Source organism: Pleurodeles waltl, chromosome 3_1, assembly GCF_031143425.1.
Source record: "Pleurodeles waltl isolate 20211129_DDA chromosome 3_1, aPleWal1.hap1.20221129, whole genome shotgun sequence".
In the NCBI taxonomy this organism is placed as follows: Eukaryota; Metazoa; Chordata; class Amphibia; order Caudata; family Salamandridae; genus Pleurodeles; species Pleurodeles waltl.
Window position 1 is genome coordinate 449950080 of NC_090440.1, and position 22776 is coordinate 449972855.

Consider the following 22776-nt stretch of genomic DNA (forward strand, 5'->3'; position numbering starts at 1 on the left):
CACCCTTCGCATGCTACAGAAGACTTTCAAATGAATGTCCTTAGAAACAAGAAAAAAGGTCACCCATGCCCTCATCAGCAGCAAACTGGACTACGGCAACGCCCTCTACACTGATACCACAGCTAAGCTTTAGAAAAAACTCCAGCGAATCCAGAACGCAGCTGCATGTCTCATCCTCAACCTCCTCCGCCACAAACACATCTCTGCTCACCTCGGATCCCTACACTGGCTGCCCATCAGGAAAAGGATCATCTTCAAAGTCCTTATCCATGCTCACAAATCCCTCCACGACACTGGATCAGCCTACCTTAATGAACGAGTAAACTTCCACACACCTACTCGATTTCTCTGCTCCGCTGACATCGCCTTCGCTACAGTCCCCCGCATCCAATGCACCACCTCCGGCAGCAGGACCGTCTTCCACCTCGCCACCAAGACATGGACCTCCCTCCCCACCAACCTATGCAAGACCCAGGACCTCCTAACTATCAGAAAGCACCTCAAGATATGGCTTTTTGAGCAGTAAACGGTACCCCTCCCCCCAGCGCTTTGAGACCCTAACGGGTGAGTAGTGCACTTAATACATTTTTTGATTGATGAGGCACATGGGCGAACGAAGAGGATCATTGAGAGGACCTTTGGCCTCCTGAAGGCCAGATTCCGGTGCTTCATTTGACAGGTGGATCCCTGTACTACCTGTTGCATGTTGAATGTTGCACTACCTGGCCTTGAGACACCAGGTGCCTTTTTTGCAGGAGGATGAGCCAGGGGATGGTCGAGTGGCAGTGGTGGAGCCTGTGGACAGTGATGAATAGGAAGCAGAGGAAGAAAATGTGGACAACAGGAGTACACTAATTTAACAGTACTTCCAGTGACACACAGGTAGGACACTGTAACTTCACCTTCCATTGCAGTTTTGTGTTTGACATTGAACATGGCATCCTGATTTCCCTATTTCTATGTCGGTGGGGTGGTGGGCTGCTGGTGGCCTGTTGTTCCTGTGGCGGGGCCTCCTGTCTACTAGTGCCGGCAGAGGTGGAGGGCTGTTCATCGGTGTGGCTAGTGTCAGGGGCCTGTTGGTGTGCCACCGCCTCCCTCATGGTGTTGGCCATGTCTGCCAGCATCCCTGTAATGGTGACCAGGGTGGTGTGGATGTCCCTCAGGTCCTCCCTGATCCCCAGGTACTGTCTCTCCTGCAGCCTCTGGGTCTTCTGCAATATGGCCAGTATCTGGCCCATGGTCTCCTAGGAATGGTGGTATGGTCCCAGAATGTTGGTGAGTGCCTCATAGAGAGTCGGTTCCCTGGTCCTGTCCTCCCCCTGTCATACAGCAATCCTCCCAGCTTCCCTGTTGTCCTGTGCCTCTGTCCCCTGAGCCGTGTACCCACTGCCACTGACCCCAGGTCCCTGATCATCCTGTGTTTGTGGGGTTGCCTGGGGTCCCTGTAGGGGTGGACACACTGCTGGTTGACGTGTCCTGGGGACAGAGGGATGGGCCCTCTGGGTGGGTGCTGTGCTTGTGTTTCCTGAGGGGGGAGCTCTGTGGTGGTTTGGGACTGTGGCTGGGTCATCAACTGTCCATAGGTCCCTGATGGGCCAGGTTGGTCATCCATATCCAGGAGTGCAGAGCTGCTGTCATCCCTGTGGGCCTCTTCTGGGGGGGGACTGGATGTTGCTGCCACCTCCTCTTCGGTGACGTTGTGTGGGGGTCCTGTGGGGATGTAAATCCAGTGTTATAGTTTCTACGTGTGACATCTTGTGCATGGGTATGTTTCCCTCTATGGTTGTTATTACCAAGGCAGAATTGGGTTGTGTGATTTGTGATTTGGTTGGCTAAGTGATTGTCACTAGTGTGCATGCTGTGGTGATGGGTGTCCATGCAGGTCTGTGATGGTGGTCCATGCATTGGAGTTGCATGCAGGGCTTGGTATTGGGCTGGGTAGGTTCTGATGGTGGAGTATATGTGAGGTGGTGAAGTGATGGGAGTGAGGGTAGGCGCAGGAGTTTGTGATGGCATGCAGGTGGGGGGGATAAAGTAGTAAAGATTTGACTTACCAGAGTCCAGTCCTCCTGCTACTCCTGCCAGGCCCTCAGGATGCATGATCGCCAAGACTTTCTCCTCCCATTTTGTTAGTTGTGGGGGAGGAGGTGGGGATCCACCGCCAGTCCACTGTACAGCTATCTGGTGTCTTGCTGCTACGGAACACACCTTCCCCCGTAGGTCGTTTCACATCTTCCTGATGTCATCCCTTGTTCTAGGGTGCTGTCCCACGCCGTTGACCTTGTTCACGACTCTCTGCAATAGCTCCATCTTCCTAGCAATGGACGTCTGCTACGCCTGTGATCCGAATAGCTGTGGCTCTACCTGGATGATTTCCTCCACCATGACCCTTAGCTCCTCCTCAGAGAACATGGGGTGTCGTTGTGGGGGCATGGGTGTAGTATGAGTGGTGTGTGTGAGGGTGTTTGAGGTGATGTGTTGGGGTGTGTGCTGTGAGGTGCGTGGATGGTGTAGGTGATGGTGTTTTGTGGCTCAGATTCAGTGGGTGCTCCTTGCTTGTCTCTTTCTCACTTGCCAAAATCTTTGGGTCATAAAGGGTTGTGGGTATTGTGGGTGGGTGTTTTATAGAGCTGTGGGTGGGTGTGTGTGGTGTGTGCATGTGTATCAGGTGTGTGTATTTTGAATTGTCCAATGCAGTGTTGTTTTGTATGTGTGTGTGTATTTTGACCGCTGCAGTGTGTACCGCCAATGGTTTACCGCGGTTGAATGTATGCCGCAGTGATTCGTGGGTCATGATGCTATGGCTATATTTCTGTTGGGATAACAGTGTGGGTTTTGGTACTGCCAGTTTATCACTGACCTTTGGGCTGGCGGACTTGTGTGGGTGTCTGTATAGTGGTGGATTTCTATGTGTGTTTCATAATACCAGTAGGGGTATACCGCCGCGGTCACAGTATGTTGGCGACAGTCAGCATGGCGGTAAGCAGCACTTACCACCAACGTTGTAATGAAGGCCATAGTCCTGTTCCCGAAGGAATGCCATTTTCAAGCAGATGAAATGTAACCTCAGTAAGCACAGCCACCCCTAATAAGGTGGCAGGCACATCAAACTTATAATCTGAAACAAATATGTAAGAATTCCAAGTAGCAACATTAGAAAAAGTTGAATATGAACACGCATTTATACTTAGTGGACTGCTGTTATCTCAATGACAAAACACTTTAAAAAAAAAATGGAAGTGAGTTCCCAGAGCCACCATAAATTGATGTTTTTGCTGACTGACTATAGACTCTGATCATAGACACTGAGGTTTTTCAACCCATTTGGCTTAGGGGAGAGGAAACAAAAAAAGAGCCTGTCTGACAGTGATGAGGAAGAGTCTGACTGAATAGAGAATAAAGGTAAACAATCTAGACTTTATATCAGCAGAATTTTTAACCTGATAAATGTTTTGCATGGGAATGGTGGCAGACTTTGAATGAAAAGTAACATGTGTCTCTATATTTTTGTTTTATCCACATCCCCCATAAGAAAGATCAAATATGGGGGTGTTTATTGCCTATGTGTGGAGGCAAAAAGTCTACCAGCAAGAGCTGGCATTTATGGAATATGTACCAGAGGTTTTCTCCCCAAACTCATATTCTCCATGCACCTAGCCTCCAAAAATATTTTAGAGTCCAACAATGGCACACCATCTTCCTCTGCATTGGTGTAGGAAGAAATTACCCGACGGGTCATCCACAATTTAAACTTCCTACCAGGGTGTAATTTGTGATGAATATGTGTATTTCCCTGCTAATCTGTGCACCATTAATCCATTCTAGCTACACAAGCATGTAGTTTTGTGGATCAATTGAAAGGGATGTGATTAAACAGTCTTTCTCAGTAGGGTTTGTAAGGTAAAACTACTTACTAAAACTAGCCTTTCCTTCCTAAGTAAGAAGGAACTAATATGAAGATGAGTGCATAATAAACCTTGAGCTGAGAGCCATTCATTTCTCAGCTTCACATTAGAGCACTCCTGTGTTACACGTTGATTCCTGACTCTTGTATTCTAAAAGAAGAAAATTAATGGATTTCTCAGATGCAATGCTTCAGAGTTCATCACAAGATCAACAGTCCTATTCAATGGTAAGAAAACAGTGGGTACAGGGAAGATATTCTAAACAAATTAAGAGAAGCAGATGGGAGTTTAGAAGATGGGAACTCAGAGATTTTTCATTTAGCTTTATAACTCTGATAACTAAATAGGAGCAATAGACCTACAATTAGGACTGGACATTTGAAAGTGGTGGCATGTAAATGTTGATATGACTTTTATGTTGCAAGTGAACCGAGAAAACTAAATGGACAAACATGGGGTCCAAGGTGAGTACTCCTCCCAGAAAAAAATGAAAACAGATTGACAAATGCTGCGTTTGAAAGCAAATTAATTTAGTGAGATAACAAAGTTTATAAAGCAGTGGGAAAATATAGGTATCATTATGACTTTGGCAGTCTTCCTTGAAGACAGCAAAAACCATGTGGACCAGGAGGACACCGCCTGCAATATTATGGGCAATAATATGGCATGGTGGTGTCCTGCTGGCAGGGCGCAGCCGGTGGTGGAAATTCCCCATCTTGTTACCCGCCGTGCAACCTTCTCCCTGGACCAGGTAAGGTGATCGTCCGACAGGGGAGAGGGGTGGGAGGGTGGAGGGTGTTCTGTGTGTGTGTTTATGAGTGGATGGTGTCTGCGTGTGTGCATGAATGTGTGTGTGCGTGGTTGTATGCAGGTCTGTATGTCAGACTGTATGCATGTCTGTATGTCAGAGTGTAGGCTTGTCTGTATGTCAGTGTGCATGCTTGTGAGTTTGAGTGCATGTTGGAAATGGCCTTTCCGCAGGGTTACCCCCTAACTTTTTGCCTTCCTCCTTCTTCTTTTTCTGAACGAATTGTTGCTGGCTTTAGGACTCTGCGCACTTTACCACTGCTAATCAGTGCTAAAGTGCATATGTTCTCTCCTTAAAACATGGTGACATTGACTCATACCCAATTGGCTTATTTAATTTAATTGTAAGTCCCTAGTCAAGTGCACTACATGTGCCCAGGACCTGCAAATTAAATGCTACTAGTGGGCTGCAGCACTGGTTGTGCCACCCACATAAGTAGCCCCCTAACCATGTCCCAGGACTGCCTCTGCAGTGTCTGTGTGTGCAGTTTCACTGTCACTTTGTACTTGCCAAGCCTTAAACTCCCATTTTTCTATATATAAGTCAAAAGAGAAAGCCCTCTCCTATGGAAGACCTTTTAATTGTTTAAGTAGGGGTAGAAGTGATAAGCAGGCCTTCCCTCTGGCCTATCCAGAAGTCCAAAATCACTTCCTTGGCAAAGTCCCCTCCTTCCTGCACAGTCTTCTGGGATAGCTCAAAATGGTTTGTCCAGAAGTTAGTGCCACATGTGCTCTGAAAATCACAGCACCTCCTCTATGCCATTCCTTCCAGGGCCTCTCCACCCAGTTCCTGGCTGGGAATGACAGCTAGCTGACTGATACAGGCCCTACTCAGGCAGCTGGACAGAGCAACACTGGGCCCTTATCTGGAGCTGAGTCAGAAAAGGATGACATTCCTGGATGACCCATAAGTGGTACACCTATGCTTTTGTAACCTACTGCATTATTCTTTTCATACAGGTTACCAATGTACATTGATATGACTCTGGTCTCTTTGGATCCTAGCAGACTGGAGTTGCACCCTAGGCCATCCTTTTCCATTGACATTTAATGGAGCATCCCTACAGTCAAAAGACAGTAAGCACACTGACGTTGACATTTAATGAAGTGTCCCTCCAGTGAAAAAAACAGTAAGCATGCTTATTATCCCTCACATGTTTACAGCCATCTCATAAGGCCTATGCCAGGTCACCACCCACTCTACATAGTTCCTTCTGCACCAGGCTACCCAAGTGCAGTTCTTGGGCTGCGCATGTCAGGAATCCTCCTTGTGCAGCCCTTACACTGGTGCACGTGAATTTGCACACATGATCATGTGTAACGTGCCCTGGGCTTCCTACCCTTGCTGTGTCCAGCAGCCTTGCCTTAGCAAAGCGGCACTGGCGGTACACATGCACAGTCCATTTTACCATGAGTTTACTGTAGGTGAGTCCCCAACCATGAGGCTCCCTCACAGTAAAAGGGTGAAAAAACAGTTGATCCAAAAGCAAAAAATCAGGGTGGACCAGATAGTCAGGCCTGTCCTCTCACATGAAGGACATAGCTTCCATAAAGGGGGGCACCTAGAAGCTGGTCTAATCAAGGGGACTGGAACTTCCTTCAGATAGCAAGCTAAATTTGCTGCTGAAGATTGCATGCCCCATGCAAGGACAGCTGCTAACAAACCATTGATTGGCTTATAGAAGTCTTGCATTTGCCGCCGCTAAAAAAGACCTCTTTCATGACATTGAGACATTTGTAACAAACAGGGTAGCTCCCACACCTCATTGATGTGACTATCTCCTAGCCTTTCATCTCTGCCCACTGGGATGTGTTTTAAGCAAGATGCAAATTGCAGTGTTGAAATAGGCAGATTGATAACCCCATGTATTAACCATTCAGCAGATTGTATTTCAGCCGCAGTAAAAGACAACTTTTCTAACTTTTCGATGTTTAGCATAACATAAATTGCTTCCTTCTTAGCCACTATTTGTTTCTGTCACGTTAAATTAAATGCTGAAAAGATGCCCCTTGCACTAACATGTTGCCAGGCAATGTGACCAGATTTTAATATTTGTAGTGTCGATCCCAACTGAATAATGAACCTAAGCTGGTGCTGTCCATATTGTAGAAATGACATGTCACTTTGTACAATGTCTATTACAGATGAAAAAATGTGTTTTAAAGTGTATCTGCGGTCGGACAAAATGTTTATCCCATTATCTACAGCGGCTTTTGCTCTCTGTAAATTTTACTGATCTATTTGTCTTATCCAGGCAGCAGCTTCTTGGTGGGAAAGTTTCCAAATTATATTACAAATTTCATATAAGAAGAGCTTTTTACAGTGTCTTCTGGGGCCTTACAGGAAGGCCTACAAGTCTGAGTGTTTAGATAAGAGACTGAGGTGCTGGCATAATTTCCCTACACCTTATGTTGTTACTATACCCAAATGTTCTGATGACACATAGCGAAGGCCTGGTCTACTAGTTCTGAAACGCCCTGTGGAGTTTAAAAACCATTCATGACAACCATTTGTGTCCACTGGCCACAATAACCGCCTGCAGGACGTGAGGGTGGTGTGTTAAATGTTCCATTTTGGACCCATCCATTGAGCTGAACTTCAGTTGCATTAATGTATTTTTACCATTTATAGAATTTTGCAGGAACAGGGATACTGGGTGCATTCAATTTCTTATTTTTTTCCATGCCTAAACAACTTGTCTGTTGTAGTTTCATTTAGAAATATCATTTGAGCTGGTAACAGGCATGATCTAACTAAAGTTTACTTTCCCCTTATTTGCCCATTTTTAGTTTCCCATACACTCTTTAAGTCAATCGACTTCAGCAAATATTCATAGCCGCCTATAGCCAACTGGGCAACAAAGGAATCAGAATAAATCTATTTTTGTATCAGTCAATAAATTTCCATTATAGCTAATTTAAAATAATATGACTCATCATTTTTAACATTGTGCCCAGAAAAATGTGACTTTTTCTGAGTATGTTTTAGAACTTCCTGCTGGCGGAATCGGACAAGGTTCTCATTGTGTGCAATTGAAAATAGTCTTTGGGGTACTTGCTTCATGAATTAAATGATGTCCATAATAATTGCAACAGAACATATATCCTTAATTTTCTTTTGGTTGATAAACATTTTTACTTTCAAATAGAGTAAAATACTCTAGTTCAGATAACATAGACTCGCTTGTTTTACACCCCAATCATCAGAAACAACTCCAGGTGTTATTACATCATTCATTGAAAGTTTAAACGCATATGGGATTTGAAAAACATCTGTTGGGACATATATATCAAAAGATACTTTATCCCAAACAATCCTATCAGGAATAGGTTTAGCTGAAATGTTTCCAAGGGAAAAATCTCAGTGGACCTCATGGGAGATAACATGTTTTAGGACCTCATCCACCAGTTCAACAGCAAATTGTTCAGGAAGGTAATGACCATGTATTAATAAGAAAAATACGATGACAAACCCAATCCAAAGAAGGAAGGCAAGTACAGTTTATAAGAGACAGAGATAGTTCAATGGACGAATTAAATAGTTAATTGTGAGCCAATTCATCAGCTTACATGCCCTTGACAGTCTTGTTGGAGAAGAGGCAGATGAATCGGTAAAAGAGTTGGTGCAATAGGCAAAATATCAAGAAGCAGTTCGTGCAAAAACTGAAGACATGTTTGGATGAGGAGAACTGGGGAAACTCTCCCTTGGTGGTTCATAGTGAACAATTCCATCTGAGTTGAATTTGAGAACAATTGTTCATTCCAAGCTCGGGAAAGTGTTAGCGTTGTGGTCAAAACCTGTAAAGAACCATCCTGCTCTGTAGTGAAAGGGAGTCTTCTAGGTCTGCTGTGCAGGATTGGCCATATGGTTTAATTTGACATTTGTGATGGAGACAATGTGGTTTTCTTAAGAACCAGGCAGCAGTGGTAGAATAACTGTTCTGGTACTGTGTATTCCCAGAACTGGAACCGGTGCACAATAAGAAGGACCATACACCTTTTCACAGCAATCTATTCACGCATTAGATCCCCAACTTTTGGAATCCAGCCGGTAGGTGATATTGGTGCATCTTTATTACCAAGGAGGCTGCACTGACAGATGCGTTGTCATCAGTGAACTTTTGTAAGTCCTACAAGACAGTGACACATTCATTTATGTCAAAAGGTGTTTCTGTCATCACTGCACTAGGACCACCAAGATCTGGAACATACATTTGTATTCCAAACAGGTCTTCATATGAGGTACGCCCTTCCAGGGACTTCCTGGGCAGAATATTAAGTGCTCTCTGGACTCCATACATCGATTAATCCTACTACGACCTGTGCCTAATACTCTTGCTGTTAAGGATTGCTTTAAGTCTCAGTTTCTTTGCTCCACAACACTATTTCCCTCAGGAGGATATACAGATGACTAGTGCAGTTGGCCTCTTAACAAAGCCATGGTGTCCGTGAATGTTCTTGAGACAAAAGCAGGGCCCTCGTCCGAGTGGAAAGCCACAACTTCATATGTGCCAATTAAGACTTGCAAATCTTTAATAACAGTCCTAGTGTCAGCTGAGTGTTGTGGCAATGCCCATAGAAATCTGGAGCATGAGTAGACAGCAATTAAGCTGTATCAGGTGGCAGGGGACCACAATGGTCTAGGTACACACATTGTAGAGGTTTGTTGGAAATTAGGAGGGGTGTCTACAGTGGGGGTTTGACGGTGGATCCTTTTATTTGCTGACAGATGTCACAGTAAAGGACATGCTGTTTGGTCTGTTTGTGTAGACCTGGCCTCCAGTGATGTGATTGTTATAGTGAAATAGTAACTGCCACACCAGCATGGGCAACAGCAGCTCCCTCATGCACTGCTTAATCAACTCAGGTCTTTGGTCTTGGTTGGGGATCACACGATCATCCACCCCTTGCATTGTTACTAGGGCAGTAATCAGGCTAGATATGAAGTAAGACTATTTGGCAGGATATGCCTTTGGCATGGGATTGATTTCAGCTGAAGATTTCACAACAGCTAATGTTTCATCATCCAACCTTGTCTGTGAATGAGTTGTTGCAGCAACAGAAGCCATAGATAGCGCTGATTTGGCCGCTTCATCAGCCAAAGAATTGCCTTTAATATGTATTCCAACATGTTGATGACCTAATGTATGAACTATATAGGCATTTGGTAGTGATTGTTTAAGATCCGCTAATTTCCCCCACAGTAGACTGTGTTTGATGGTATTGCCTTTTGAATCTCTAAAACCATTCTAGTACCAGTAATACAGGTATTCATTGAAGGACTGGATACAATAGTATGATTCACAAATGAATAATGTTAATTGTCCTGGATCCGTGTGTTCCAGGGCAGTACAGTACCCTAAGGTCAGCGTGTAAGTATGTTGTGGATGAAATTCAACCATCTATTATGTAGCCACTCACAACAGCACAGGTGGCAGAGTATTGATGTTTATGGCCCCATTATGAACATGGCGGTCCGGACTGCCATGCCGCCGGTAATTACAGCCAACGACATGGTGCTGTGTCCCGCCATATAAACAACAAGGGAAGTCCACCACAGGCAGCCCTCCGCCACCACCAGGCTTTCACTGACAGGCAGCCTGACGATGATGGATTTCTCTATCCGACAGGGCAGCACTGCAAGCAGCCTCACCCTCCGGATAGTCAACCCTTGTTTCTCCAGCCTTTCCCTGGCGGTTCTCCCACCAAGGAAAGGCTGGTGGAAGGGGTGCTCCAGGGGCCCCCTGGGTGCCCCTATACAGCCTATGCACTTGCCATTGGCAGTGCTGGGGCTCCCGTCCACAGCCTCGTTGCGCACGTCACTGCCCGATTTATGGGCAGTAATCTGTGCGGCAGGTGCTGCTGCACCCACTGCACTGCGGCATTGACTACGGCTCCATGTGGAGCCATCGGTAATGTCCTGGCCCAGCATTCTGCTGGGCCAGCGGGCAGAAACACTGTTTCAGCCCGCCGGCCCAGTTTAATGTTGTTTATATGTTTATGTCTATGTTTAGACCGCCAGCATGAACACGGCGAGGAATCCCACCATGTTCATAATGACCCCCTTAGTGTCTATTGCTGGTTGGGCTGACCTGTTAGTGTAAATTATTGGATGATATTGCTCGATAGGCAAAGTGTTTTCTAGTTTATATTGGAGAAATTCTTGAGTTGTAATTTAGGGTCGAAAACATAATCAACATCATTGGCTGTCAGAGACTTTGCCCATTGAATCCAACGTGGATACAGTGCCTTGGAGTCAGGACCGCTGGCTTTTATAATAGCCTCGAAGGCTGGGATCATAGATACGACAATTATGCATTTCCCCAGGTCCAGAGAACTATCTTTATTGACAGCCACCTGAGCAGTTAGAATTTTTCTGTGAGAGCAGAGTGGTGATTTGCATTCAATAGGGATGGTATCACACTCATTGAAGGTCACATAGGTGAAACCAATGGCACCAGCGAAAATTCTGATGACCACATGTGCTTTTTTGTCCCTTGTGTGTAAGTGTTTAGCTGCAAGCATGTCTTGTTGCAATGTTCTAAGAATGCATGTGTGTTTGACTGTCTAATTCTTACTTGAAAAATCAGTTTATATTAAATCATATAATGGTTTAATGCATTTTGCATAATCTGGAATGTACATTCTGCATAACTTTAAAAAGCCCCACACAGACTGGAGCTTTTTTTTGGTGTCTGGTAATTGAGCACACTTTTCTAAAAATTGTGGTACTAGGCTCTTGCCTTCGTCTGATAATTTATATCCTAAAAATAGGACACTAAGGAAAGTTGCTTTTGTTTTAAAAAAATTACATTTGGAGCCTAATTCAGCAAATCCCACAACAATGCTGCTCACCCGTCTTAAATGATGAACAAGATCATCATCCATAAGGTAGATATGGTCTATGTAGAACAATCCCTGAGGGTCTATGTTGTTTAAAATTAAAGTAACACAATCTGAAAAAAAATCCTGGACTGTTTATATAACCCAGTGGGAGTCTGCAAAATTATTTTGCAAGCCTAAGGCACTAAAACCTTTTAAATCCCTACTTCCAGGCATTATATTTTGACAGAAAAAAACATTGAAAATATCAAAGATGTTTTGTATTTTTTTGCCCACTATATTGTTGATAAGTGCTGTACTGTGTGCCTTTTGAATGGCAAATATGCATGTATGACTATTTAAATGTCTGTAGTCTAAGACTGTTCTATATGAATGGTCTGGTTTAGCTGAAGGGAACAACAGGTTGTTCATTGGTGAGACACAAGGTTAATTTATGCACTGGTACTCCAACTGCATGAGAATTACTCTCAAGGGTGCTCTAGCTTCATGTTAGATTGGATATTGGGGTTGAGGTTGTAGTTTGGACATAATTGAAATTAAATGGTAAGGAGAATTTTTATCCCATCCTACAAGGTTACAATACAACACGGGTGCCTGCGCCAACGTCCAATCAATAACGCAAGTCTCCTTGAGCTTTACTGGAACTAGTGGTGAGAAAGATGGCTCAATAAACTCTTCCATATATGGGAATATTATGGACAGATTCTGATGACCAGTCTTTTTCGGCCAATAAAATATCAGTAAATGGTAATTACTCAATTCCCAAAAAATAGCATCAACTGCATGCTCCATGTCTCCTTCTAAATGTATTTTCTGTTTATACTCCCTATCAGGTGTGGAGACGCACATGTATGACATCTTGACTTGTAAATAGTCCTGAATGGAACAAGACTGGTTTGTATCATTATATTGATATCTTTCAGGAGTTTTGATATTATCTCTAGTCCTAAGATTATAGCAGTTTTGCTGGATCTCCGAACATGGAGATCTCTCCTTTCTTTTTTAGGTGTTGGCTTTTGTTCATCCCAGTGTTTTTAGAACCTCAGGTGCTTTCTTGGTAGAATCCTTATTAGATTTACCCTGTCATTGTAGTTTACTAGATATACTGGGTCTGGTTCCCAGACTATCGTGACTAATACTAGAGCAGGTCTCTGCGATAATCTTTAACAGCTTGTGCTTTTGATCTTGTACATCCCAGAGCTGTATGCACATGGCTAGTGCTACTGCTTCCGCTTTAAGATGACTTAATGTTATTAAAGATACAGTGGCAAAATTGCCCATTAATTTAATTCCCAAATCGAGGGCCCTCATATTCATCTCAAATTTCTTTTAACACACTCAGGAAGATTGGCAAGTGTTGGTGTACTGTGTGCTATAGTGTAGATCATGGCAAATAACATGCCCCAAGTGTTGCAGTTATTTACTACAGAAACCATCCCAAATGGCAGGCACATAGTGAGATTTCTGTGTTTCTCTTGGTGTCCTGTATGAGCAAATATTGCGTCCAGCATGTTTATTTTTTGAGCTTGCCAAAACAGAATTTCTTCCTGTTTGGCGTGTACCTTACCTATAATTGAATGTTCAGCCACAGAGCTAATGCCTGGTGTGACTGCGTGCAGTTTCACTGGAGCAGCACGTGCTGGGTTAGTATTTAATGTTTGCTTTACAAACTGTACTAAGAGTCTATATATTGTTGTAAGCTCAATGTATAAGTAATGAACCTCAGCGACCGCCAAGGTGCCTGTATCAGGATTGGGGTGTGTATGTGGCCAATAAGGGCCAGACAGGACCATCATTACTTGGAGGACCTAACCTAATATAAGGTATTATATGGAGTAGGGTGCCATCAAGCCAGTTATGGTGGTCCTAAAAGGATAGAGGTATCTCTAAGTGTGGGTATGCTCTATATTGTTCAGGTATATTAGCAGGTGAATAATGATTAAATGTATTAGTGTTCCCATCAACTGCTGGAAAATTGACCCAAGAATACAATGTTTCTGTTCTATAGCCTGGATTAGCCTCAACTACAAAGGTAACAGGACCCCCCTGGGCTGTAAGGCTATTTGCTAATAAATTAGCAGTGAGAGGAGGTTGCATGTTTACTGCAATTATATCCTGTTGTTGGTTTGGCATGGTAATTGGACTTGCTCAGAGTAAGTACACCAAATGGTGATTGATCCTTTTAAGGTTCAAGCTTGAACACCTACAGCATCAAATAGGTACTAGCTATCTAGTTGACTTCTCAGTAAATAGTATTGAGGTGCTTTTAGAACATAGACAGAGATACTCAGGAAGTTGTTATTGTTGAGGAGCCATGTCACGTTGACTGTCTTTGTACCAGTGAGGCTGCTGGATTTGGGCCACAGCATCACCTGAATTATGGGGAGCTGAGCTTGATTCCACACCATGTGACAACTGTCAGCCTAATCTGTTTCCAACCAGCTAGCAGGGCCTCACCTATGCCCAAGAGCAGGGGTGATCTGTGGCAACCGGGCACATGACATTGTGAATTCTAAGGTAAATCGTAGTGGATCAGATCTCATCCTTACCTCTCAGTTACATTCATCTCACACTTGCAAAGACAAACAGAAGCAGGGAATGGTTCAATAAGATTAATTGAATCCTAGATAAATCCCACTGTACAAGGGACCTATAGGTAAATTAAATGTGCCAATCAGTTATAAGCCAATCATACCAGGTTTAGAAGGGAGAACACAGTGATAAAGTGACCAGAGTCATAATGTTAGCAAAATGGGTCAGAAAAAAAAGGAGGAGGAACGCAAAAAGTTTGGGGAATTGCTCTGTAAAATGGGCCAGGTCAAACAAAATGTAAATGCATTCCTAAGAAAAAGGACAGCAATATAAAGAAAATAAAACATCACCACAAATGTGATAGTTTCTAACAGAATAGAATGAAATAAAATGAAATTGTACTAAACTAAAGGGCACAGACAGCAGGCCTAGTTGCAAAAATAACATGCCCTCAAGCATCACTCAAATGGCTTCACAACACTTGTAAGAAACTGGCTACTGATTGAAGGGGGACAACAACCACAATCCTTGACAGGGTGAACCACACATGTCACTAAATTGACCTGTTCTTAACCCTCTGGTAGCTTGGCACAATGCTGCTGGGCTTTACTCAGAGTAAAAGTGTAAAGTATTTATGCAGTACACAACCAAGAAAACAAAGTGAAAACATAACACAATAAAAATCTAAAACTAATTTAGAATGTTAGTGTATATTTCAATAAATGAAATGATACAAGTCCTGCTGAATATTTACCTTTCTATAGTCCAGCATGACACCTACGGTTCACAGTGGAGGAGGCAGCTAGGATCAGGGACAGCATCACAGATGCTCGGTGTTTAGGATGGTCACTGCTGGAGCTTTGTGTTGGCAGTCATCGCTGGCTGTCATTGCTGTAGCATGAAGTACAGAATTCTCGTTGCCAGTCATTACTGACGGTCTCTGTAGCCTGAAGAGTCAGGTTCACTGGTGCTTTGTGTTGGTGATCTTCATGGGCAGCAAGGTCTTGGTGGGAATGTGCACTTCCGTGATCCTGAAGAACCGAAAATGTCAGTATTTCTCACTTTTGTGAAGCAAAGTGCACTTAGATGGCAGCCAAGTTTTCCTAACATGGGAAGGTACCTCATGGGGATTAGGGACTGCCTCTAGCAAAGGCCAGAAAGGCTCAGGAAAGTCCAGTGGAAAGTCTAGTTGCCGGTTCAGTTGCAGCAGGTCAGATGGCCAGTTGCAGAAAGGAATCTGGAGCTTGTGGTATCCCTGTAGCTCAGAACAGGAGGTCAACCATCTGACCCTAGGAATCACTCAGGTTAGCCAGGTTTGAAGAGACTAGGTACAGTCTTCCTTCTCAGAGATCAGGGCAGGCCTCAAGGAGCATGGCAGTCATCTGGGAAACAAGGATGGTCTCAAACAGGTGGGTAGCCCTCTGATAGCAGCAGGTTTGTCCTCTCGGGAACAAGGCAGGCCACAAGCATCAAAGTGGGGAGCAGCAGAGGCATCCTGGGATACCCCACACCTGTTTCTGGAAAGTTCTGGCCTTCCCCTGCCAAGGCTCCATGAAGTCGGGTGAGACAAAATCCAAGTGTTAGGTTCGTTTGTGTGTGCTGAAAGCAAACCCGTTGAGATGTAAGTGGGGCTGGGTATAAATGCATCCCCAACCATCCTAGCAGGATGGGTCATCCTGCCCACACCAAATCCCATTTTTGTCTTACTGTCTGAGGGGACTACACAAAGACCAACAGCAGAGTCATTCACAGTCAGTTTACCAGGGGCACTGGCAGAAGGACAAGAAATTACCAACTTTCTAAAGTTGGCATTTTCAGAATTGTGACTAAATGTAACTTTATCATTAAACAAAATCTGACTTTATCATTAAATAGGATTTTAAATTACAAGTCATTTGGGTTGAAATGTGATATTTCTACATGTTTCTATTGAAAAACTATCACTTATTAAATTAACAAGGTTAATCAAAGGGGAAGATGTGCCTTACAGTAGTGAAACACAACTTTAAGAGTTTTTCACTATCAGGACATTTAAAACATAAATCTTCATGTCCTGTTCATGTCTTTTTTTTAAATACAATGCACCCTGCCCTAAGAGCCTTTTAGGTCTACCTGAGGGGTGACTTATTTGTAATAAAGAGGAAAGTTTAGCCTTGGCAAAATGTTCAATGTGCCAGAATGAAGTTGCAGTTTGAAACTGGTGAAACCGGACTATAGGCTGCATTTGCAGGCATGAGACCTATTTTATAGGCTATCTCAGAGGGTGGCACAATAACAGCAGGCCCAATAGTAACATTAAGATTACCAGCCCTGGACACATGGACTGACAGATAATAGGGACTTGCAAGTAATTCACATACCAATTGTATCATTCTGCAGGGTTAGAGCACAAGCACTTTTCTACTGGTTAGCAGGGAAAAAGTGCACAGAGTCCTAATGTCAATAAAAACGGGTTCAGCAACTGTAAGAAATTGAGTTGCTGGTTCCATGGGGGGGACCTCTATTGAAGCAACAGCCACAATCTCTGTCAGGATGAACCACAAAAGAGAAACAAAAAAGTCACTAAATTAACCTGTGCTTAGCCCTTGGTAGCTTGGCACTGAACGCAGTCAGGCTTAACTTAGAGGCAAATTGTAAAGTATTTATGTAGTATTACAAGAGCAATAAAGTGAAAACACAACACATCAAAAATATCACACAAATTTAGAAAAAAATAGAGAACATTTTAATAAATTTTTTGTCCCCAAATGAGGAAAATCAGTAGAACTGGAATTATGAATTTTTAAAGTATAAGATAAAATCTAAGGCTTAAAAGATTAAAGCGTCAACCACAGATATTTAGTTGTGTGAGAGCTGGTCAAGTAGACAAATATGGCTAACTGTGATGGAGCATGTTTTGGAAACAAGAAGTGGATTGGGCCCAATCAGCGCTTACCTTCAGGCTTAAAAGAAATTTTAAAGAAAATATTCTGTTGAAGTACGGTTAAGTGGGGTAAGGGTCAGGCAGTGTCCAAGGAGGAGGTGTCATTGTAGGGAAGCCACTAGGCAAAGCTGTGGTGAAGATTTCTATGCTGGGACTTAGGACCTGACTTTGGGCGTGGAGGAGGTGAAGTCTCCATCACAAACATGACGTCCACCCCATTATGATCCCATTATAACCTAAAGTGATCGTAATACCGGATACCTGTAATATTTGTGACAGAGTATTCTGTATGCCAAGATCTAAATCAAGCCCTTATTTTCTTTTTTAAAAGTCAAAAATCTTCAGTGGGACAAAGCAGGAGACTGTAGCCAATGAGAATTCCAGGATGCTGGATTCACCTTGGTGAAAGTGCACTGAACAGGATCTGCTGCTGTGGCAGAGAATGTAGTGGAAACTACTGCAAAGTCAGGCCCTCTGGCAGTGCATCTTGGGTAGATAGAGAAGCAGGTTTATCCCCTTCTACCCTTGTTCTTAGAGCAGTTTTTCAAAAATGATTCAGTACCAAGTTTTGAATTTTAGCTGTCTGCACCCATACCACCACAATCAAGGATACAGGAAAGAAGGGATGCCACTTTGGGAATCGGGCCTCATTCAGGCTGGGTCCAGGTATAGGTTCAAGATGGTAGGACCTTAAGGCTGTGATCAGAGGCCAACAAACTAGCCCCTAGAGTCACTCTGTTAGTCTTGCATTGAAGGGATGAAGCAGGGCTCAAGCAGAAGGGCAGGCCTCTGAGGGCCTCAGACAGGCTCCAGGCAGCAAAGCAGTCTTTTGAGGTGCAGCAAAGCACTCTTGTGGAATATACAGCAACCCACAGCAACAGCTAGTCCTCAGAAAATGTTTCCACAGGTACAGAAGGTGAACTGAAGAGTGGGTCTGAGGGTCCCTTATGAGTGGGTCTGAGGGCCCCCTTTTTATGAGTTGAGAGTGCACACGCTCTCTGGCCACTGTTGTAATCTCTCTGTGGGTTTTTAACCACCCCCAAGTCCTGCCCATTCATTTGGTTGGTTTGAGGGCTTGCCTTTTAAAATTTGCATGATTTTATTAGTGGAAGGTATGCATACGTCATGCCTTTTCCGGTGTTTAGCTCTCTTCGAACGTACCAGTAAACTACTGAAAACATGGGAGGCTCTGTGTTTTCTGTGTGGTTTGCACACTTTTTCGTTGTACAAGGCTTTAATGTGAAAATATCTAGATATGCGTAATATTCGTTAATTAAAGATGACATGGCTGCCTAGTTGTAGTTGACAACATTTATTCCATTGTTAGAACACCATTTCTTCAGTTGTCCTGCTGAAAATGTCAGTTTAATTCACAGTAAAAGTGGCGAACAAACAGCTAGGAACAATACAAAAATTTGGTTTACAAGTAGAGTGTGACATTGGTTCAGCCAGTGCAGGAAATGAGGGAGATCAAGTCAGATTGGGCCGCTTTTCATTGACCCTGAACTGGCATCTGGGCCCTTGTGGTTGCCACAGGGACATGTTCACCAGTGCCTTTGTAATGTCTGCCTTCCATTACAAGAAGCAATGTGCAGGGACTGAAGGGGCTTTATTATTTTCAGTTTGAGCTTAGTCCAAAGCTTATGATGACTTTAAAGGGCCATCAGCCAATTCAGGATTTCTGCAATGTTACATTTTAGCAGTCCTGCTTTCAGCATCTAAGTATGTGCTGGAAAATCTCAGCATAAAAATACACTGTTTGCTAAGAAAGCCAGAATCTGGTTGGGGGCAAAACTGGGCTGTACAATGCTCAGCTTGGAATTTATTTATTTTTTAAATTAAGGATGGCGGATTAACACATTTTTCTCTCTTTCTGCAGTGTGGCTATGCACATTTTCCGTGCGAGCAGTGGGTGAAGCCAGCATGGCTAAGTGGGCGGTGTGAGGGGTAAAGAAGACGGTGCTAGTGGAGGAGGTGGGTGAGAGCTTTTTAAAAAACAAAACTCGACCATTCCACTTTAAAAAAAGCTGTGGTGTACACTTTAAAGAAAATAATGAAGAAATCAGTGGCATTGGGCTCCCTATAACATCACAATCCGAGAGGGCAAAACTGTGTCAGAAGATGGTAATTCCATTTTGAGTGAGTTAGCTAGGTTGTGGAGTTTATATGAACAAAGTACAACCAAGATTTCTATGGAGAGTGTGTTTCTTTTTAAACCCTTTTTAGGTCGAGCATAGCAGCGTGCAAGTGCTGCTTTTCTGACGTGTTGGTATGTATCTGAGCTTTAAACCATGCCCACTGCACGACCATCACTATCACTCATTCATGGGCTTGCCTTTCAAAAATCCTTTGTTTTAAATGATAACTGCCTTACATTTGTCCCACAGTAGGGCATTTTTTGTACTGCCTTGGCCATGGTCTCTGTTACATGGATTATTGCCCAATTGCCGATAGCTTTGACTGCAAGCAAACTTCTTTTTCCTTTTGTCTCTCTATTCGTGCTCCCGGCAGTGCTTTAAATCGGCTCGCTTATGTGAACTGTTTTACTTTTTTTTCAGTTTGTGTGGTAAGAAATTTCCAGTTAGAAATTTAGAACGCTTATAGCTCTACCTTGAGCAATCACGAGACCCATTACATTGAAACTGCTTGTTTTATAAATGGTGCCCTCTTTGAAGTAGGAGAAAATTCAAGAGAAATCCTTTGAAGAGCTTGAAGTTTCCAGCCCTGGCTTCAGATACGGTGCACACATGGTGGCGTTAGGGGTGCGCTAATGGGAGCAAGGAAAGTAGCACTTGCACTTGGTGCAGCATCACTTTCCTTAAATAGGTTTATACTTTCTTTTTAGTCTCCTCAAAGGCTGCAGTGTCCCTTGGGGGCTCAGGAAATAGATTAGATGTAACCTTTCAAAAATATGGCGGTTCTCACAAGCAATACCTATTTTCTTCTCTGTGTCTGTGGTTGACACTCAATCAACATGATAATTCAACACAACTTCTTAGCTCACCTATGTCCCTTGAAAAACAACCTCTCCCTGATCCTGGGTACGTGATTGCCTTATCTCTTCAGTCACCTAGTAGACTATTATACAAAAGCAACAAACAGGGATGATTGCAGAGCCCCCTAACTTTTTTGCCCATTTTTCACTTTTTGCTGGTGTTTTTCTAACTCTGATGGTACCCTGGTTACTGCTAACCAGTCCCAGGGCCTGTGCTCTGTGTAAAATTCGTTTTCAAATTAAGCTAATTATAATTGGCTATGTCAACCTGCCTATAAGTCCCTAGTATATGGTAGGAAATGTAGGTTCAGGGACCCCAGCATATGTGGTGTGCTCATTGGAGCACTACTGAAGTGTCCAGGGTCATTTTAAAGGTAGGCCTTGCTGGCTGCTTTTAAATTAACCTTATAAGCAAATTTGACTTTTGAATTAAAAGTACTTCCATAGTCTTAAACAACATTACCTTAACATATCAGTCACCCCTAAGGTGTTCCCTCAGTGCCCCTAGGGTTGGGTGCCATGTAACTATAAGCAAGGACCTTATAAGAATAGTTTCATAAGCACTGGTGAGGTAAAATAGCCACATTCGTTTTTCTTTCAGTGCAGGCTCAAATAGGGAGACTTTTTTAATTAACAAAGTCCCCATAAGAGACAGATGCCTAGTCTTTGGTATCAAATTAATTGTTATAATAAATCACACAACTTGCCATTGTTGGATTGAATATAACTACTTCAGATAAAGAGTTTTAAAATTCTACCTGAAAGTCACCAACTTCAGCTCTGTTGTGCCCTTCTCTGATTGGCCAGCCTCTGGCAGCCTGGCCAGGCTGCCTTGGTGAGGTGCAAAGTGGCCTGGGCTGAACACAAGGGATATGCCTGGGGGAGGAGATATGTTTCGCCAGATGGTGAAACAGGATTGGGGCGAGCAGCCAAACAGGTCTTCAAAGGCAGGGAAGGACATTTGGAGCAGTTCAGGACCTCCCCAATTTCCCGCAACCCGGACAATTAGGTGCCCTCTTGATAAGTTTAGGAGAGAGCAAGAGGTGGATGTGTTTAGGATTATAAACCACACCAGTTTGTGGGCTCAGCCAGATCTAACCTCCAAAACTCAATTTCAGCCATGTTAGGTTTTTGAAGAATGTTGCTCCCTGGGATTTATTTTTGCCACGCTTCCCAGGAAGTGGTCATCAAAGGGGAAAGGAGCCTGCGTGTGATTGGCAGATCTGCACCTACACCTAAGATCCCTACAAGGAATAAGACAAAGAAGAAGAAGGACTGCCCTGCTGGACTCCTGACCTGCACCTGGACACTGTACTCTGAGGTACTGCAGTGGCTGTACACTTGGGCTTTACCACTAAAAGTCTTCTACTGATTCAAGAAAGGACTCCCTGTTTGCTACAGGTACAAAGTCCCCTACATCAACTTCTGCAAGAGGAGCCCGACTAACCAGTGTCCAGTGGCCATTTGAGAATTCTGGCCAGGTGCATTCTGGGAATTGTAGTCCCAACTCCCAAGGAACAACTCACAGTTTCTGGAACCTTGGATCAAGTTGTGGGCACTTCAAGGATGCCTGGAAGAAGATCCAGAAGTTTAGAGACATTTGGATCAACTCCATAAGTTGACAAGGTGCATTGTGGGAGTTGTAGTCTCAGACCCTAAAAGGCAAACTAGAGCCTCTGAACCCTTAGCTGGTGCTGTGGACCACTATCCTGAATCAAGGAACACTTCTGAAAGTAAGTGTGATAGTGTTACCTCGTAGGTGGCCTGAACCCTGGAATTTGTCCTTTTCCAGTGTGACCATTTTTAACCCATTGAGCGCTAGTTGCTTCTGTGGACTAGTAAACATTCATTTTTTAAAAATTCCTATCTCTGGTTTCCCTTATCCGATTTTAATCATTTTGGTGTCATTTTAAAGAAGAAAAATATATATATTTTTATACATTGGTATTGGATTTTTACTGTGTTTTGTGCTTTACTCATTTACTTTTTTATGATTTTTAAATACTTTACACACTTGTCTCCTAAGTTAAGACTTGTCACTCGTTGCCAAGCCACCAAGGGTTGAGCTGGGTTTAATTTAGTGGAACCTAACTGGACCTAAGTGGGGGTTAGTGGTCTACTGCTAGGTGAAGGTACTTACCTGCCCTTACCAATAATTCACTTTCCAATAACTGGTAACTGTGGAGAAGACCAATACCCATATTTATACTTTTTTAGCACCACAATTGTGTCATTTTTTGACACAAAAGCAGCACAAACTTACAAAATACAATTGTAAGTACATAATCAATATTCATTAGCAATCAATAAATCAATCAATGGAGTCAGTAATTGTCAGGCACCATGACCTTTCAGTCATGAATAACCACACCTTTAGTAAAAGTTTAGAATGTTTAGTTCCCTATATTAACAATGCTAAGGTCATGTAGATTAATCTCAAAATCAGATGAAACACATACAGAAACAATACTGGTTGTCCAAAGTGGCGGAAGAAACATATTCTAATCAAAGATTTAACTACAACACATTCTAAATTTATGGTGCAAATCAGTAGCTTAGTCATCTGCGTCAATGTGATAACATACATGAAGTTAAGCAGAGAAATGTATCACGCATTAGTCCCTGTTATCATGATTTCATTAGTGAGGATGCTTAACTAACATCAGATTAGCATCAGCATGTTGGGCTTCATGCTAAACAATTTAGCAACACAAATTTGAAAAACCATCTAACTACGGCTCTATCAAAACAGTGCAGTTGGTACCTAGAAA